Source organism: Protopterus annectens, chromosome 1.part0 (assembly GCF_019279795.1).
Source record: "Protopterus annectens isolate FY-2018-M chromosome 1.part0, PAN1.0, whole genome shotgun sequence".
Lineage (NCBI taxonomy): Eukaryota > Metazoa > Chordata > Ceratodontiformes > Protopteridae > Protopterus > Protopterus annectens.
Genome location: NC_056725.1, coordinates 22,214,467 through 22,233,931, shown reverse-complemented (window position 1 = coordinate 22,233,931; position 19,465 = coordinate 22,214,467). Strand labels below are relative to the sequence as shown.

Sequence of the window (19,465 nt, the reverse complement as noted above, 5' to 3'; positions counted from 1 at the left end):
ATATCATGGACCTAAGGATATAGGGAATCTCTAAACTAGATCCCACACATTTTGTGAAGGTAGATCATGCCTGCTCAACCTGGTTGACTTCAGAGTCAGAACTGTGGATGAGGGCAAGGCAGTCCATGCAGCCTACCTCAGTCTGGCCAAGGCCTTTCATACCATTCCCAACTAACTGGGAATCAACTAGGCATAAACCCCTAGGTGGGTTGCAAATTGGCTCCAAGATAGAACCCACAGTGGGAAAGTAGCAGACACAAAGTCAGACTGCCAACCAGTCATGAGTGAAGTCCCACAGGGATTGGTCCTGGTTCTTCTGGCATCTACTTCAAGTCCAGGCCAACATGGAGGGTCTGGTTGACCCAAGTCTAGACTATTGCAAGCCAGGAGCCATCATTAACTCAAGTGATGTAGACATCTTACTGAAAGGCCTCACCGAGACCAATGACTGGTGTCAGAACCATGGCCTTAAGCTTAAGGCAAAAAAATGCATAGTTATCCCCTTTGGGAAAAACTCCGTTCGCACCAATTACCACATCAATGGGAGCCCACTGAACACTGAAGGCATTAGAGCTGGGGACAGTTTACAAACTTCTTTGAGCACCACATTGCCACTATCAAAGTCTGATGTAGCCCCTCATTAATAAGGGTTTTGCATCCAGGAAGAGAAGTCATGACTGCTCTACTCTTCCCTCATTAGGCCCGAGTAGAAAACCCCTCATGTACCTTACTAAACACATGCAACAGCTGAAAAGGCCACTAAAGTTCCACGGAAAGGATCCTAGGTCTTAAATGCATCCTATATGGACTCAAACTCCAGCTATTCAGTCTCATCTAGTAAGACAATCTGCTAGACTCCACCATGTCTGACCCACCTTACAAATGCCAATCCCTCTGCACCACATGCTCCAGAGACTTCAACCTCGTTACCACAAACAGAACATGCTGGGACAGATTCATAACCCAGATACCGCCAGTGCTCTGAATACACTTCCCATACATGTCAGAGCACCTCATTGGCCCTCTTCAAAAGGGGTCTTGAGTGGATGGAAATAAATTTCACCCTGGGGATCACTTGAGTTGCTCTACTTGATAGAGGCACTGGGAACCATCAGGTGGCATGATGCCAAGGCACTTCTATTGGCTAGGCTTGTAAAGGCTCCAGGGCCATTAGCCTAGTACACACCTATGAACAGAAAATATTTAGTGACAAAGTTAATCTTACTACAGTTTCAGTGAGGGCAAATCAGTTCCTTTCTTCCAACTAATATTCAGAGTGCTAAAATTCAACACTAGAAAAAAATTCTTTCCCACTTTAGTAATTAATCTTTCATGCCCTATCAAAACTTCTCCAATTACAACTTCAAACTCATGTCTGCTATATCAAATACAGACGTCAAATTTCCATTACTAAACCTTGGGCACCACAAGAATTAAAACTTGAAGCCAATCACCCTTAACATCCACATCCCACTTCCACTCCCCAAGTAAGGAAACTTCCATAAAAAACTTCTCCAGGCCAGCTTCATGCTACACAAGTCAGAAGTGACATACTTCATGACACCCATGCAGACGGGAACTGAAACTTCGACTGCAGAGTCCTACACTAAGGAACTGTACGGACACATCCACTCATGCATGAATCATGCAATCCCAAATAGAATCAAGATGCTCTCAAAAAAAAAAAAAAAAAAAAAAAAAAAACACACCAATCTGGTGGTCCCCTGCCATAAACAAACTTTACAAAAAGGGAGAAACTGTTGCAGGAGAGAAAAATCCCAGGATGCAAATTCCCTTACCAGCCGCAGCAAGAAGCAGACATCCCTTGTAAAATCCTCCAAAGCTAGTTACGAAAATAAAATTGCCAAAGATTCCAAAGACAACCACAAGGCATTCTATAACTATGTCAAGAATCTAAATGGCAATGCTCAGATCTGCTCTGAGCTACAACAGAATGGCATTAAATATACTGATCCCAAGGATATTGCCAATATCCTGGCAGATCAATTCAGTGCCAACTTCACCCCCTAAATGGTCCATCTCAATACTGAAGAAACTGTGGCTGTGACATCCTGGGCTGTGTACTACATGAACTACAAAATGAACTGGCACCTCACCCCCCCCCCCAAGTGCCATGTTTAATCATACCCCCACCTCAGGCTTGGTGCCCACTGTGGCACACTGCTACAGTTATCCCACTCCACAAAAGGGGATCCACCTTGGATTCCAGAACTACCGCCCCAGTCTGACTAGCCTGATCTGCAAGGCCATGGAACTTACAAAGATATTGGCAACCTTCAAACACTTGACCCCACCCAGTTTGGGTTAGTGAAGGGCCTATCTTGTCTTCTGAACCTGAATGATTAGTCTCCAGAGAAGCAGATTAGGGTAAGGAAGGCATTCTGCACAGTCTATATGGACCTCACCAAGGCCTTTGACACCATCCCGCACTCTGGAATCAGATAAACTTATGAAGCTGGGCATTAATCCCCACATCACTCTATGGGTTGCCAACTGACTTACTGACAGAAACCACATTGTAGCAGACTCCAAATCCAGCTCCAGACAAGTGAAGTACCTCAGGGTTCAGTCCTGAGACCACTCTTGTTTGGCATCTACTTCTCTGAAGTAAAGTCCAACCCTAAGACTCTGGCTAACAAACTTCAGATTACTGCAAACTGGGAGCCATTATTGAATCCCCAGATTATGAGGACACTCTACAAAAGGGCCTTACAGAAACAGATGCTTGGTGCCAGAGCCATGGGCTCAAGCTCAATGCCAAGAAATGTATAGTTATCCCATTTGGGAAAAAACATGTACCAGTGATTTACCACATAGGTGGCAGTACACTAAACACTGCAAGTGCGATGAGACTTGGACATGTGGTCAGTGGTCTTTCAATAACCACATCACCAGTCAGGAAATCCTGTGGCACACCTCATCACCAACTGCTTTTCATCCAGAAAAAAAAAAAAAAAAAAAGAGGAGGTCATTGTCCCACTGTACTCATCTCTCAGACCCATTATAGAATACAATGCCCCATTTGGTATGTACCTCAGGACACCTGCAACAATGGGAAAGGCAGCAGAAATACCTCACTAAAAGAATCACAGGCCTAAAGCAGATGCCCTATGCTGACCACCTTAACTCCAGCTATACTAGTCATAGTCTAAAGAGGCGACTGCTGCTTAACATACAAGGCCATGTCAAACCCAGAGCTGCTGGACATGCTACACTTGGAAATCCCAATCCTTCAGAGCCACACGCTCCAGGGATCTAAACCTCATCACAAAACATGCTGGAGGGATAGGTTCCTGATCCAGAGACTCCCCAGACTCTGGAATAGACTGCCCATACATGTTAAGCAGAGCACCTCCTTGGCCTTCTTCAAAAGAGAACCTTGACAATTGGATGGGAGAAAGGAAATTCACCCCTGGGATCATGGCAGTCACCCTGCTAGACAGGGGTCCTGGAAGTAAATAGTGTGGGAAGAAATAGTCAGGGAATTATGGCTAGGCTTGTATAGCCTAGTACCATACTATGAAGCTATAACAAAGTTGCTAAATGTGCAAATATCCCTTTCAAAACCCACCATGTATCACTAGAAACCCTTAATTGGTTAAAATTACCAGCTATATTATCCATCATCCATTTCCTTGTTCAGCACTAAACATTCACAACCAAGTTTTCAAATCAGTAATGGCCCAAAGTCCAAAAACATCCATCTGGCCACAAGCCTCTCACATTTGGAGCATTGTCTATACTTGTACCATGCTTTCAATGCCTGAGCTTAACTGTATCCAGGTCAATACCCTTACATTCTCCAAAAATATTCTGAAATGCTTCAGAGCCAAAATCTGGCTCTGTTCTTGCACAATACTAAACACCAAGATAATAAATTGTTATCTATTCTTACTTAGACCACCTTCCTTTCACTCACTTCCTTACTTCTAATCAATTTCTCCCCACCTTTTAGTAAATCATCCTGCTTTTCCTCTCACTTTACATTGCATTTCCTATTTATATTATACTACATTACCTTTAATATGGAATTTTAGCCAGTTTAACCAGTTTACATATGCCTAATTTGACATCTGTTAACTGGGTGTGTCCAACTGAGCAGAAGCCCTTTTTCAGCAGAGGCCCACTGAGTAAAGCTCCACAAGACTACAGAAGTTAAAGCAAAAGTACATGGAGTAAAAAAATACAAGTAAATTGCTCAGTACAAGCTTAGTATAAGCAGTAGAAACTACACTTCTGAGCATGGTTACAGTGGGAGGATGCAGAGCTCTGGATATGAAGAAATGCTGTTAGAGGCCAGTAGTTATGTAGTTATGTATAGGGTACACTAAACCAGCTACGATAGCTGAATGATTTAGAAGATGGTACTGGTGCTATGGAGGTATACAGGACAGTGATTTACGAGATTTGCAAGTTTACACATCAGTTGCCAATGTAATAGATCATTCACATATTAGAGGTGAATAAGATTTGAGTGATGCAAGGAACAGAAGATGGGGAGTTAAGAGGGGAAGTCATGGAAGTGGGGACAGGAAGCAAGGAATTTGGAAGAGGAAGTTTGGTACAAGCTGTAGACATTGCATTTTTGAAGATAGTAAAATTCAAAGTTTTGAAATACTATGAAGCTTCTCAGCCTCCACTAAACATGGAGTTTTCTGGTAATCAATGCTAAATATTTGTGCACACTATATAAAATGATAATGTATATTGATTTACTGTGCATGACCAAGAGCCCATAAAGCCAAACGTTTTGCCAAGACAGAAATGAAACCAAAAATGCCAAACCTGTTTTTCCCAGGGCAAGTAAATACTTGTCCATAAGTACATACCATCTGAAACTCACCTAGGTGGGGGGTCCTACACCCCCCCCAACTATACATACCAACTCCAGGATTGCACTACAGTGAGGAAAAGGGCATTTCCCCATACCAGGAAAGTGTTTGTGCCCTGGGAATGCTACAGTCCAGCATTATTTGAATCAGCAAAATAGCATTCAGCTTTATGGGCTTTGTCATCTAAATAGACTTGTACAGCAAAATGCAGCCTTAAATCAGGAAGGCTTCCCCATTACAGTAACTGATTCACAGGCCAGTGATCCTGTATGAATTCTCATGGTGTTGGGATATAGTATGGACAGCAGTCTCACTGGAGAAGCCACATGCAAATAAAGCAGTCCAGGGCAGCAGTCAGCCATGTGCCATCCCCAAAATGGCTGCAGCATTCCTCAGAAAATCTGAGTCTACTGCATTCACCCCTTCATTTCCATGACTATAGTTGTAGCACAGACTGACTAAAGGCAATTCTAGCAGAGCCATGGATGGGGTGTTCCATCCCCTTACCTTTTCGGCATCAGGTGTGGGGATTAGAGTATGGGAAGCATACTACACAGGCATGTGAGTGCACACAAGCTTTATGGGACTTTTGTGGCTGCATCATGGACATGTACAGTGTTGGGAGTTTATTATGTTTCTACCATGAAGTGAACCAGTATGGAGACTACTAGTGTGCTCAAGTGTCGGTGCATCCTTTAATTCAGAGACATGGTAATGACCCATAAATGATGGCTGTCATGTCTGACCTGGAGATTCTCTGCTAATTGACCAGCCTGCATTACTCCATTAGTGCAGGATGTTTTTCAGACAAGTCTGAAACGTATTGTATAGATCCTGCAAGTGTCAAAAAATTAAACTGACCACTCATTTGCCTACATCCCCTCCTTTACAGAATTTTAGTTTACTTGGATGCAGTGCCATTAGAATGCATACACAAACTAGACAAGTGTTTTACACAAAAAGGAACTTTTGCTTAAAAGAACTCAAAGCACACAAGTTTTCCCCACCAAGTATCTAGTTAACTAGAAGATAAAGATAGGAATCTGACTGCTCACCTGTCTAAAATTAAGATTTTCTAAAGTGAAAATTTAACCCGTTTAAATTCAGAGCCCACAAAGTCAAAATTCTAATTTATCTTCGGGACAATGATTACTACAAGTGTCACAAACATCCAAAACCTCAACTTATATAAAGTCTTTAAAAATGTACGCAATCAGTTTAATGTAGGACTAGTGTTTGAATCAGCAGACATTTCATGGAGAACTACAATCGCACTAATCTCCATCCACCCTCACACTCCATTCATAACTCGCTTGTACCATTTGCTGACCAGCTCATTGGAAAGGTTTTTGGCTGCTGATGGAAGTCTCAGAATGTAAACATTGTAGATGGCGACCATCCATTAGGTTGCTCTGTTTAGTCCATTTTTGTGGAAGCAGACCAATCAGAAATAAAAAAATGTAACCTTCACAACTGTGCGAAGGGAAAAGGAAATTTAAGATACTGCAGTATAGGAAATTACTAGGCTATCAGCCCAAGGCCCTTACAAGCCTAGCCAAGAATTTAGCCCATGTTCTGACAAGTCAGCACCCAATGTGCCTGTCAAGCAGGGCCACTGGTGGAATTCCAGAAGTCTATTTTCTGTTCCCCATCCAGTTATCCAGGTTGCGCTTAAGGGTTAATGAGGTACTCTGATGTAGAGACTATTCCACATAAGGGGGAAGTCTCTGGCAGTCTGTCCTGCCAACAAGTCCTATTGATGTCCCAACACCAGGTTAAGGTTGCTCATGTGGGTCACTCAAGTGGAGCTAGACTTGCAGATGTGCAGCAGTCCCATCAAGGCAGGGTCTGAGATTGCTTTGTATGCCAGAGGTCACCTCTGAAGTCTTACAAGACTGAGTAGAGATATAGGGCTTTTAGCCTGTGTAGAGTAGACATTCAAGAGAATCCAGGGCCTCAAAGATCTGTGGTCTCTCCAAATGCTGCATATGCTTTGAGGTACATGCCTAAAGTGCATTGTACTCAATGGGTCTTACAGGGGATGTAGTGACCTTGTCCCTGGATGAGATACCCTTACTGAGGTGGGCAAAGGGTGTTTTCCATACAATGGAGGCAATATGGTGGACAAATCAGTTTGCAGTCAGCCCAAGTCCCATGACGGATTGTGGGCTTAGGACCTTGTTAATATAAGGTGTGGGGAAGTCACTCAAAAGGGGAGGATGCATTTTTTTGCATTGTTTGAGGCCATGTTTCTGGCAGTCTTTTTGGGCAAGACTCAGGACTGTCCACATCACTAGGGAATGTTGTGACAACACCCAGCTTGCAGTCATCTGCAAGCCTGTCAACCATAGCCCACTGGTTTTGGCCTGCACCTCAGAAAAGTACATCCCAAACAGAGGCCCCAAGACTAATCCCTGGGGTACACTGCTAGTTATGGGTTTACTGCTTGAGGGGAGTAATAGGTTGGTTCCAGGGTGCCAGTTTGTTACCCATCTGGTAACATGCAGATTTATACCCAAGTGGGGAATAGTACTGAAGGCTTTAACCAGGTCAAGGCAGGTGGTGTGTAGTCTTCTGCTAATCCATGGCTTTGGTTAGTCTCAAAATTTGACAAAATTTAACATGCATGACCTCCCCTTGACAAAGCCAAACTGAGGGATAAAGTGTTTGGAGGTTGCCAATGTCCTTGTTAATGAGGTCCATGGTCTGTTCCATGGCCTTGCAGATCAGGCTAGTTAGGATGATGGGTCTAGTTTCCTGGATTGGTAGATGCTCCACATTTTGCAAGGGGATGACAAGGACCTTCCTCCACTCAACTGGTAGGAAGCCAGTACTCAGGCTTTGGTTTAATAGGGTGCCTATTGGTGCTTCTAGTTCCTGCCCGAATTCATGAAGGATGCAGCCTGGGATGTTATTGGGCCCCATGGAGGATGCATTTTGCTTTGAGAGGGCAGTGATGACTTCTCCCTAGAGATAAAGGGAGGGGGACAGGTGCTATGGATGTCCAGTTTTAGATGGGGCTAGTTTGGACCAAGTTTGCTTTGGAGGATTTCACTAGTGCTCATTTGCTTGTTCAGACTAAGGAGAGAGATTGCTCCCAATGAAGTGCCTGCTCCTTCTTTGAGCTGGACAGCAATTTTCTTCATTACTGTTTATTGCAGATGTCCACTACACAGGTTTACTAGAAGATGATTGTCCTGTCAGGTCCCCCCCCCCAATTCCATGCTGTGAGGATCGGAAGGCTGATAAGTCATTTGTAATCAATACAAACCTCAGGCTTGTTCTCTTAAATGGAAGAAAATGGTGTTAAATGTTGAACTTCAAACAATTGTACAATACTTAACAGCTTTCCTAGAGTGCAATGTGGCTACATGTTTGATCTCTAAACCTGGAGCAGAGATGTCTGAATGAAGGAATTCTTCCTACTGTTTTGACAGCAGAGTTCATTGCTAGAATTTACATGCATGTCTTATTGCTGTAGCTTCCTGACCAGTTGCAAGATCAAAAGGGCTGCTACACTCTAGTGATAGCCTGGGAACCAAAGGAAAATGTAACCTGAAATGAGTCAGTAGCACTCCAGGCATTTTGCATTTGTCTTCAGATCACCAGCAGTCTTGCTCTTTATGCAAGTTTATTTTAAACAGTTTGCTCAGATAGAAATAAATCCAGTCTAGCTGCTTTTCTATATTTATGTCAACTACTGTATATTTTAAGCATTTTTCTGTTCTCTGAACTCTTGGCTAGCACTATGTACCAAGTATTGTCTTGTGTTTAAATATTTAAACCTTTCAAGTGTCCCATTTTATGCTGAGAATTTAAGCTAGAGTAAATTGCATGCATATAGTGATACTGTCCAAGCTACTCCAAATAAGTCTTGCTGTCACACTTAACATTTGGATAATATTGCAGAGTAATTGGACACCCTTTCATAAGGGCCTTGGTAGCCAATAGTGGTTGGTGGTACTACTGTAGAGTCTGGGCAGAAGGGGCATAGCTGGAGAACCTGTGCTATCCTTCCCCAGGAGTGTTTGTATACAACTCCTCAAAGTATGTCAGCTACCTGGACAGGGACACAAACACTGGTTGGACAGAGGGTGCTGGAGATAAACTTGACCACTAGGCGATCTGGACCCTATAGCTGTGCCAGTGGGGAGTCTTACTGGGGATCTGGAGATAAAGGGAGAAACCAGCCTCAGACTGATCTGTGCTGTTAAGGAAAATTGTAATTTACTGTGTGCATTGGTTATCCTTCCCAATATGGATGCCCCTCACTGGTGTTAGTGAGGATTGAGGCTCCTTTATTGCTGGGCTAGTGCACTGGTGTCATGTGCAGCTATGCAAATGCTTGTATAGTACTTTGGTGTAGGTTTAGACATATGCCAGTTCCTATGGAGGGGGGGGGGGAGGAGGAGGAGGCTGTGAAGCCATTTATACCTTCACTCAGGAGGTTTTAATCAAGTTTGAAGGGTTTTTTTGTTTGACCCTAGCTGGGGGGGGGGGGGGCGGGTTGGGAGAGGACTTTTGAAAGCGACGGTCAGATCTTACCAGGGAGGATGACACTGTAGGGATGCTGCAAAGTCTAAAGATCTCTTACGAGGGCATCAGCTAGCTGTTCCAAGGTGTGTGCATCAACGAAATAAGGAATCTGTGCATTTGTGTTTTGGCACGAGTAGTTCTTTCAACCTATAGTAGGATAGTCAGCCAGGATTACGGTAAAGGGCTGAAACTCGATAGATTTGAAGAGGTTCAAATATGTGGAGTGGGCATCCTGAATCAAAGTTGGGGGGTCTGTAGCTAGCAATGATTTGAATAGGGGTCTTGTCAGTTAACTGCATATGGAGCATCTCCTGTGCTTCATACTGTTGGACTAGCCTGGAGGTGTACATGTCCAATATATTGCAACTCCAATCTATGGGCAGCAAAGCAAAAGGAGGTGGTGTCTGAATGTATGACAGATGAACAACCTTGTATAGCTGGGGTACTCTGCAGCTTTGAACCAGGTTTGTGACTGCACAAATAAATGCATGCAATGAGTGCAGTTTCACATCTGGACTCAGCATTTGGCAGCATGACCTCTGGCACCTGACAGTTAATTTCTCCTCATCCAGCCTAAGGGGCACATCTGTGCATCTCACAATGGAGTTTAAGTTTAGGCTTTAGTGGCTGTGAGACTGGTGTGGATGGTGTTGTGGGCAGTGGAGTTTTGCATGTGGTCTCAAGTTGAAAAGGTTTTGAGGGCCTCTGCATATGTGGGTGTGAACAAAGTGTTCCTAGGTGGCAGTAGAGGGTTGTCCATGTACTTCAGGCAGTTGCTACACTGTCTCAGGATGCACATAGAATGGCAGGAGAAAAATATGGATGGACAATTTCCTAAGTTATCAAAATCTGAGGGAGAAAGTTCAAAGAGCCAATGGGTAAACAGTGGAAGGTCAAAGTACTACTAGGTAATCTCAAGTGCCAAGGTAAATTTGTAGCTGGAAAACCTAGCAATGGGTACAAGTGCAGCTGTAGTGTGTGATGCTCAAACAAGCCACCAGCTCAAATGCAGGGTTCAAATACCACAAATAGAAAATTCTAGTAACAAATCTAGTCCTGCTAGTCCCCGCTCTTTACTAGCCTTTACCAGTTGGTGCCAGACAAGGTCCAGGCAGCCCTGCTACTCAGTAGCAGAGGAGCCAAGCCCCTACCAACACAAGATGGCTGCCAGAAACAGAAGGCAAATAAACAGCCAGCTCTGGATGCAGCACACTTTGTATCCAGACTATGTTACTCAATTTAAGGGCAGGAATACAGTAAAACTAGCACAGATTTAGCCACCTAAACATAACAGTATAAAAAAACGTATGCAGTAAATTACTTTACAATAGTGCAAATGTTTCTGGCCAGTAAATACTTTCCAAGTGATGGAGTTAAACTTTGGAATGTTTCAATGGCACTAAAGGGCAAAGTTAGCTTCAAACCTAAACATTCCCTTGACAAAAGGATTTAACTACTTTTAAGAGCTCTGCTGCGACAAACCCTATCAAGTACAAGCCATCCTTAAGGCAGTTTCTCTTCAATGGGGAGGTCAGCTTATTTGGGAAGGCCCAAACTACAGAAGTCCCAAGTGTGAAAATTTTAAAGGCCAACATTCATAACATGGAATCATTAAACACAGATACTGTCCAAGTCTTATTTGGCATTTAGGACTTTTACTTGGAATACCTTTAAAAGTGTAGAGATCCTAGTTTAGCACAGGAAATTCCACATTTATACCAACCCGTTCACTCCTACAGCTTCAGTACTGACCTGTGTTGAGACCACCAACAGAGATGGAAACTGCTTTTTTTTAAAGGCACTTTTCTTAGGACAGGTATGTAAACAAGCATCAATTCCACCCTCATTACCATAAAGTGCTAGTGGACAAAAAAGTAAACTGTATTCCTACCAGTTATGAAAAAAGCAACTCACGTGGAAGTTACCTGGAGGGTGGCCTAATGGTTAAGGTGTTTGCCTCACAAACACAAGGTGCAGGGTTCGAGTCTCAAAAGGGATAATTGGCTAGGCTTAAAATGGCTTGCAAGAGCAGTTAGCTTAGTACTAACCTATGAACCTATATACCAGTTCAGAAATTGTTATGCAGCTCACAATTTGCCATTTTAGCAACAGGTTTTAACACTTAACCCACTTAACCCATATAGTGCAGGACACCCTTCTCCCCCCATCCCATAAGTTAAAGATCATAAAAAGTTGCAGATACAAGGAGAGAAAAAGCGACAAATACAAGTCAGGATGGATTTTTTAGCAGTATTACTGACATTACAACTGACAAGATTCCTACATTTCATACCAGAAACATTTATGCCATGAGCTAGCTAAGCTTAATACTGCTTTGCATGCCATGAGCTAGCCAAGCTTAATACTGCTTTGTATGCCATGAGCTAGCAAAGCTTAACACTGCTTTGTTTTGAAAAAACTGAGTACTGTGTCTACAACTTGGCATCAATTTTGCTACAGATCTTTACTGAATACAGCTTTGTGAACAAAGTTGTAGGAAAAAAAATATGCTGACCAACAGGCTGAAGTTTGGAATTTCTGCAGTCAAACAAGGTTGTAAACAGTGACCAGAAGGATTACAGAATGACTTGGCCCATGTATTTAGTTCTGCTGTTAGTCCTGTCTAAACTTGCAGTATTGTTTAGATGTGTTGCCATCTATTTCAGAAAAGGCTTTCCTTGTCCTAGAGTTTTATACTCTAAACATGGGGTACACTATTGCCCTTTACATCAGTTTTGATGCACATTGTGGCTCCCCACTCCATTTTACCACTAGGGCTTCAGTAATTTCACACTGGATCTTGCCAAATTTCACCCAAAATGAAAAGATAAGCATGGGCTTTATTTCAAGTCATGCTTTCTTTTTAAAGTTCAGTTTTGATCTAAACTCAAAACCATTTACTTGTCACTGTAGAAGGCATCATGGAAATGTACAAGATTGAGCAAGGCATTATCTCTTGGTTGTGAAAAGTTCATATTGGTCACAAATGATCAAGATGCCAAGTTAGCCCCAGATTCAAGATAAACCATACACAGAGGACTTCCCCAAGATGGCTGCACATGAGCAAGAGCTTAATTTCAGCTATCAGTGTGAAACTCAAATGACAGCCATTGAATGTGCATTTGGGGGCAAAATTCAGTTACTGGCCAGTAAGTGCACTGCCTGGATGCAAAAGAAGAAATTTAGAGAACCTGAAAAAAAACTCCACAAAAAGGTAAGAAAACACTAGCTAGAAAGAATTCTGCAACTGTTCAAAAAGCAGTTCAAGCTCCAGGTTTGGGGCAAGATGATTCAGTAATCCAGAGGGGGGGGGGGGTCATCAAAATTAGCTCAGAACTGATGAAAATAAAGGAAGCTTTTAAACAGATAAGCTGATAATGCAAAAGCTAGGTCAAAAAAAGTCTGGCCGAATAAGACTGCTCAAGAGTAGTTTAAAAAAAATGGTAGAATTAGAAGAGCGAGCAAATAGGGAAAACCAGAGATATTTTGCAGTACCAGAGAAACTGGAAGCAGACAATTTAAGACAAAACCTGGACTAGTATTGCACAAAACTGAAAGGGGCATTGTGTGCATGTTCCAAACCTGGCCATAAGAAAGCAGCCAAGACCTTTAATAGAGAAGATGCAATCCTACAGCAGGAAATTTTATTCTGAAAACTGCCACAACAAAGTTGTAAAGGTGGAGTTTGATGCAGAACATGCAGAGAAGAAAATTGAGCAAAAAGTGAGCTAACAGAAGGTGACTGCTTATTCTGATCAGGCTCAGACTGCCCATGAAACCTTTTCCAATGTTTATTAAAGCACAGAAAAAGTACAGGAGTCAACTACAAGAACCAGTACACTGGACATCAGAAACTGTAGTTGGGAGATTGAAGCCAAGTAAATATGGGATTTCACAGTAATCACATTTTTGATACGGCGAAAGAAAAAAACATCTTGGGAGTCTCAGTTAAGTCAAAAGTCCAAGCATATGCCCTACTTCTTACCATGTTTGAAAAAAAACATTAAGCACATGGGAAGAGGATGTAAAGCATTGCTCTTAATGATATTTCATACTGCATGTTAAAGTATTTTCATATATTTGTGGGCAATAGGGATAAAGTAAACTGGTGGCACCTAGTTTACTTTTAAGAAATGTAGGCATTACAATGTAAAAATACAAGCCCTGGACAAAATCCACTGTTAGAAAGCCGAGCAGATGGCTTGTACGAGTATAAAGGCATAATACAAGTAAACTTGGTGTTTCTCTATATTTGCATAGGGGAATGACTGGATAAAGGCCCTGAGCTTAACCCAACAGGTAAGTGGAAGTAAATACAATGAAAAGTTTCTTTATGCTCACAGTGCAACACAAAAATGTTTGTAGCTGAAGGCAACTGTATTCTGGTTCTGTGTGTTTCTATGTAGACAAGCTGATGAGATAAACTTTGAATGGCTAAAAGATGTCGTCTGAAAGCCATCAAGATGCTTTCTACATTTGGGAGATGAATGGCCCAGGGAGAAATGCTCCAGATGCACGTCTTTGGAATGTGGGAGGAAACCGGAGTACCGGAGGAAACCCACACGAACACAGGGAGAACATGCAAACTCCACATAGAAGGCAACCCAGCTGAGAATCGAACCAGAGAACCTCTTGCTGTGAGGTGACAATGTTAACCACTGCACCACTGTGCCGCCCACAAAAACAATAAGGATATATTTATGGCTCAGAAATAAGCAGTTTGTGTAATTAGAAACACAGGCTGTGCCATGTATCTTGGCACTGAGAACCATTATAGGTCAATTAAATGGTGAGAATGTAATGGTCAGTCTGGGGCAACTGTTTATATTAGGAGAGTTAATTTGATGTACATAGACTAGGGGGTGTTCTGGGTGGTTGTTTTTATTAAAAAAATGAAATGTGATGCAGGTTCAAATTGATACAAGAATCTATACAAAATCAACCTAACCATGTAAAAAAAGCTGAAGCAAGGCATTTAAAGTGGTTATACAACAAGTATTGCCATTGCCAAGTTATCTTTAAGTGTGAATGGTCTCGCAGACATACAAAAAGATAAAGAAATGGAGTGAAAATAGCTATGCTACAGAACACATTTGGAAAGAACTTGGGATGCAAATTTGATAACTGATTTCAGGACGGTTATTCAGCAGAAATTCAAGGACAAAAGGAAAAGGAATACTTGTATTAACATTTGAGCTGCAATAGTGAGGGGGAAAAAAAGAATGATAGATTTGAGTAGTAAGGGGCTACTGGCAAGGGAGGAGTATTGGGTGGAAGATAAATACATGCCAGTATAAAACCGCTACAATGGATCGTAAAAAAAAAAAAAAAAAAAAAAAAAACACACACGTTTGAAATGATCAGCTTTCAGCAGGGAATGTTTAGACTGAAATTTCATCTACAACAGTGAGCATGCATCTTGGGAGCTTAGAAGGGATACAGAAGAGGGTAGATTAATTTATGAATATTTGGTATGGATGAGAATACAGTAGCTCAGACAATTTGCATATTATTCCCCCAAGGTACAAAAGTTGGCCTAGTCTAGACAGAATTGTACATGTCACAGAAACATTCATTTGGTTGAAAGTTTATACACATCCAACTTTCACATCATGTGCCATTAAAAATGCAAGGCAGACTGGTGTTTCGCCACCTCGGGAATTTAAGGAATAGATAGAAACTATTCAGAAGATAATTTCTTCAGAAAATAGCTAGGGAGTGTAGAAATAGGATACATGTATGAGATTTGGTTAAACAGTAATTTCAATGGGCTCAAAGGTTTAAGTATTGCATTACAGGGGGAATCACAGCAAGAGGTACAGCTGCAGAGCACAAAAAAAAAAACTGCCTCAATAATACAGTTTAGAATGATCACCGTTAAGCAGCTGTTTTGCTAACTTGAGCAAAATAACTGGGGCAGAACTAGATGGAGCCGTCTCAAAGGCAGCCTATAAAAAGGAAGCCAACCAGCGATCTTTTAGTTTATGCAGATTTTCATATTTCTATAAAGTAGAGAAATAGAAGACAAATGGAAATGTTTATGGAAGAATTACATATGCCAAGCTCAGAGGTATTGGCAGCTCAATTACACAATTAAGGAAGATTATGTATAACCAATCTATGGGGAAGATATCCAGGAATAGATATCCCTGTGGAAATTTGGAAGCTAGCAGCCAAGTAAAATCTAGGTTTTCAGTAACCATTTTAAAAGCACCAACATCCTAGGTGTGGTGAATATCCAAAGATTCAGACCTCCTCTTCAGTTCATTTCAGGTCAACCACAATTGGTGTTTAGTTCTACATGGCTAAAAGGCAAAGCCAATGCCAAAATTGATATATGGATCAATGTAGTTTAGTGGAAAAGAGGCAAACATTCAATACTGATTGGAATACCACTGTTAGTGGGTCTTTATGCATAGAAAGCATTTGAAAAGTAGGGATTTACTCAGTAGGGCAATGGAAGCATTTGCATTCCCTGCTACAATAAGGTTAATTGGGAAGATATAGGCGAGGATCTGAAGCAAATTTATAGTGGGGGTCCACGGAGTTCTACTTTAAACAGAAAAACCAGGTAGGTGTCTCCTCTTTCCCTTTATCTGCAGTAAATTTAGAAACACTGGGAAAGAAAATAAGGGACTCCGAAATTAAGATAATTGGTATGGTAGTAAAGTTGGCTTTATTTGCAGATTATATTTAGTACTCAAAACCAGAAAGGCAGTGTTGTGTAACATTCACAGATAAGCTGCAAACTATATCCACACATGAAGTGGTCCAGCAATACCCATATTTATGAGAACATGATAGCACTTGAGTATGGGATAAAAATATATGATTGTTGTGGTAGTTAACATGGGAAAAGATCACGAGACTATAAAAACAGAAAACCATTTTATAAGATAAAAGCAGTGAAAATGTTTAGCCCTTTAGGTTGACAGGTCAAAGGTTGTGTAGTGTTGAAAGATTTTATCTGCGAGGGGAAAGGGCGACAGTCAAGTGGGATAAGCTGTTCCTTCCAATAGGCTGCATTCTGGATAAACTAATTTTGGATCTGAGAAGGATAATCAGATTAGTAATACAAGAAAAAAGCCAACAAGGGAAGCAATTAGGGGTACACAACAGGCAAGGTGGGCTGGAATTTACTTGAAAAAATGGGAAGAGGCTAAGAATGCATGGACTGCAGGCTAGAGGGGGGGGGGCTTTCCTATCAGGGATTGGAGCATAGCAAAAAGAAATGGGGGGCTCCTAAGTGAAAGACTGAGTTTAGTAGGATCTAGAACAGAAGCTGCTGTTTAAGGGATTAGGACAAAAATATTGCATAAGTATAGGAACTGGAGTTAGAAAGTATTGGGAAGAGACTGGAGATGCAAATTCACAATTTATTTTTAATTTTATCTATCATTTGTTGACCGGGACAGTCCGACTAGGTTCCACAGAGCCTGTTTTCAGCGGAGGCCCAGGGAGAAATGCTCCAGATGCAGGTCTTTGGAATGTGGGAGGAAACCGGAGTACCGGAGGAAACCCACACGAACACAGGGAGAACATGCAAACTCCACATAGAAGGCTTAACCCAGCTGAGAATCGAACCAGAGAACCTCTTGCTGTGAGGTGACAATGTTAACCACTGCACCACTGTGCCGCCCACAAAAACAATAAGGATATATTTATGGCTCAGAAATAAGCAGAGTCTAGAAGATTTAGGATTTTTGCATAGGTATTTATACTCTCATGCAGAAACCAAAGAATCTTTCATCATGTAGACTGCAAATGAGGAAGGTGCGATGGGGAAGAGGTAAAAAAATCAGGAACATTTGTTAGAGTAATGAGTTGCCAGGCTTTTAAGAATTCCCTGCAGATTGGTGTATTTAAGGAAATTTAACAGTAAGAGACTAGAATGAAATTGAAGCAGTAAAAATCAAACTTTATACCAAACATACAGAGTGCTTTCAAAATATCAGACTCTTCAGACTTCAGTTTGAAGTCTGATACTCACTGAGTGTTTGGTCATTAAAGTTGTGATTTAACAGGAAATATTTCAGCTATGATACATTAAGGTCTTGCTGAATTATTCTAGTAGCTGCCAAAAAAGCCACTTCTAGAAAATGGCAATAGAAGTCTAAACCAAGTCATACTATATGTAATTATAGTACTGAAGTGGGATCTTTAGAAAAGGGTAGAGCAAATTACATGAGGGAATTATGGGAATACATGCAGAATATTTTGGAGAAATTAGGTTCAAGGGAAGCCAGGAATTAGAGCTGTGCAAAGTTAAACTGAATGACTAAAGATACCCAAGGTATAATGTTCGCAACTGAAAATGTTGTCCATGTAATAAAGCAAAAAATCTATTGAATTAAGAGATAAGCCACACAGTTAAAGCTACAGATACTTGCTCATTTAGAACCCAATCCTCCAGGCACTGTGCACAACAGCACAAAGTGTCAGACAGACCTCAGCCCTCAAGGCCATTCAATACCATTCTGCATAAAAATTAACATATCCAACTTTAAACTAATTGATTTAACAATAGCCTGCCATCTGAAGCACCCATTACCTACCATCACATGTAGTTTACAAGACATGGAATTTACATAGTGTATCCAGAAATAAGCAGCATGTACAAGCTTTACTTCCTAATGCAAAGATCATTTTTAAATACAGTTTAGCACCATCAACAGCAGAGTACTGGGGGTCTTATGCTAAAGTTAAACTTTCCAGGTGCACATGTCAGCAGATTTTAACACTGCACTCAACTGAGACCATCCCGAAACTGCTACACTTCCATTCTCAAATGCTAGCTCCAACACCCAGCTTGCTAATCTGCAACATCTCCATGCAGAAACTGGGGCTTCACCCCCTGTACAACTGATTTAACTAGACACCTGGTTCTCTGCTACATTTGAATTCCATGGATGTTTATAGTCTCATAGGCCATGAAACATTCCAAAGCCAAATGCTATTCAGCACAGTCGCACCATTTTATAAAAGTTAGCATTTAAAAAGTAGTAGTTTACCAGTTTGGCAAAAACAGGAATTTCTCAAGTTCTTTGAGAATCAGCAATTTGTCCTTAAATATTTTGCATCATTGCACAACTCTAACACTCAAATTGGAGCAGTTTTTATATTAATGGCATACTGGTGTTAACTATGCAAGTCAGAAATACAGAACCTACAGGGTCTCATGGCACTGAGTAGCAGTTAAGTCTGCACATGCTGAGTATTAGACTGTATCCAGGTCTGTTGCATGTTAACACTGTGTAGCCATGTACAGTAATACTCTAAGGTGTGGACAAGTTTCTGCAGAGGAAACGACAGGACACCTTAACATAGGTTACAGACTAATGGATTTTAATGAGCTTCACTTTAAAGACTAGTGCCACACCATAGCTTTATGAAGGAAGCTCCAATAAATTCTGTATTGGCATTCTTCCAAATACATTAACCACAATTCACTTACTGCTCTTCATAAAACTAGGTTTGTCTTATGTACTTGAAAATAGGACATTTAGTGGTAATTCAGCTTGGACCAACACTTCAAGCTTACTTGCCTGACCACCTTGTAATATTAAAGTTAGTGAAATGCACATATACTTTTGTGCAAACAGCATGTATTCCTTTTAAAGGAAAACAGGAGTCCTAAGCCAAGTTTAGTAGTTCAGTTATACATAAAGCCAGTCTACATGACTTCTGCCCCCAAAACAACCTTACAGCCTCGTTCTTAGCCTCACAATTTCACTTGAACAGGGGGGCTGTGGGGAATGGATTAGCAAGTCCTGAGTGATCTATCCATTCACCTGGAAGGGTAACTGGTGTTAGAGGAAGCAGTCTGGTGAGAGAAAGTTATGCCTGCCCACCTAGCCTCAGACTAACCCATCCCATGGTGGCAAGGAAACCACTGAAAAACTGCTAGTCAGTGGCCCCTTCATGTTCACACATTAGCATGCAATCCTGCTTTCTTTACAGCAAAGTGGTCCTGCTCAAAAGATGCTACCTGTAATACAGAGTCTGGTAGAGGTCAGTGGTGCAACAAACCCTTCTGAGGGAGGCAGTGTGAAAGCCTGCAAGGACAAACCCACTTC

General features: G+C 41.5%; 1 protein-coding gene across 2 annotated transcripts in view; it reads right to left on the bottom strand.

Moving 5' to 3' along the window:
• Positions 1 to 19,465, bottom strand: part of LOC122808471 (dehydrogenase/reductase SDR family member 4-like) — a 501,584-nt gene that overhangs the window by 445,901 nt on the left and 36,218 nt on the right. The window lies entirely within an intron of this gene.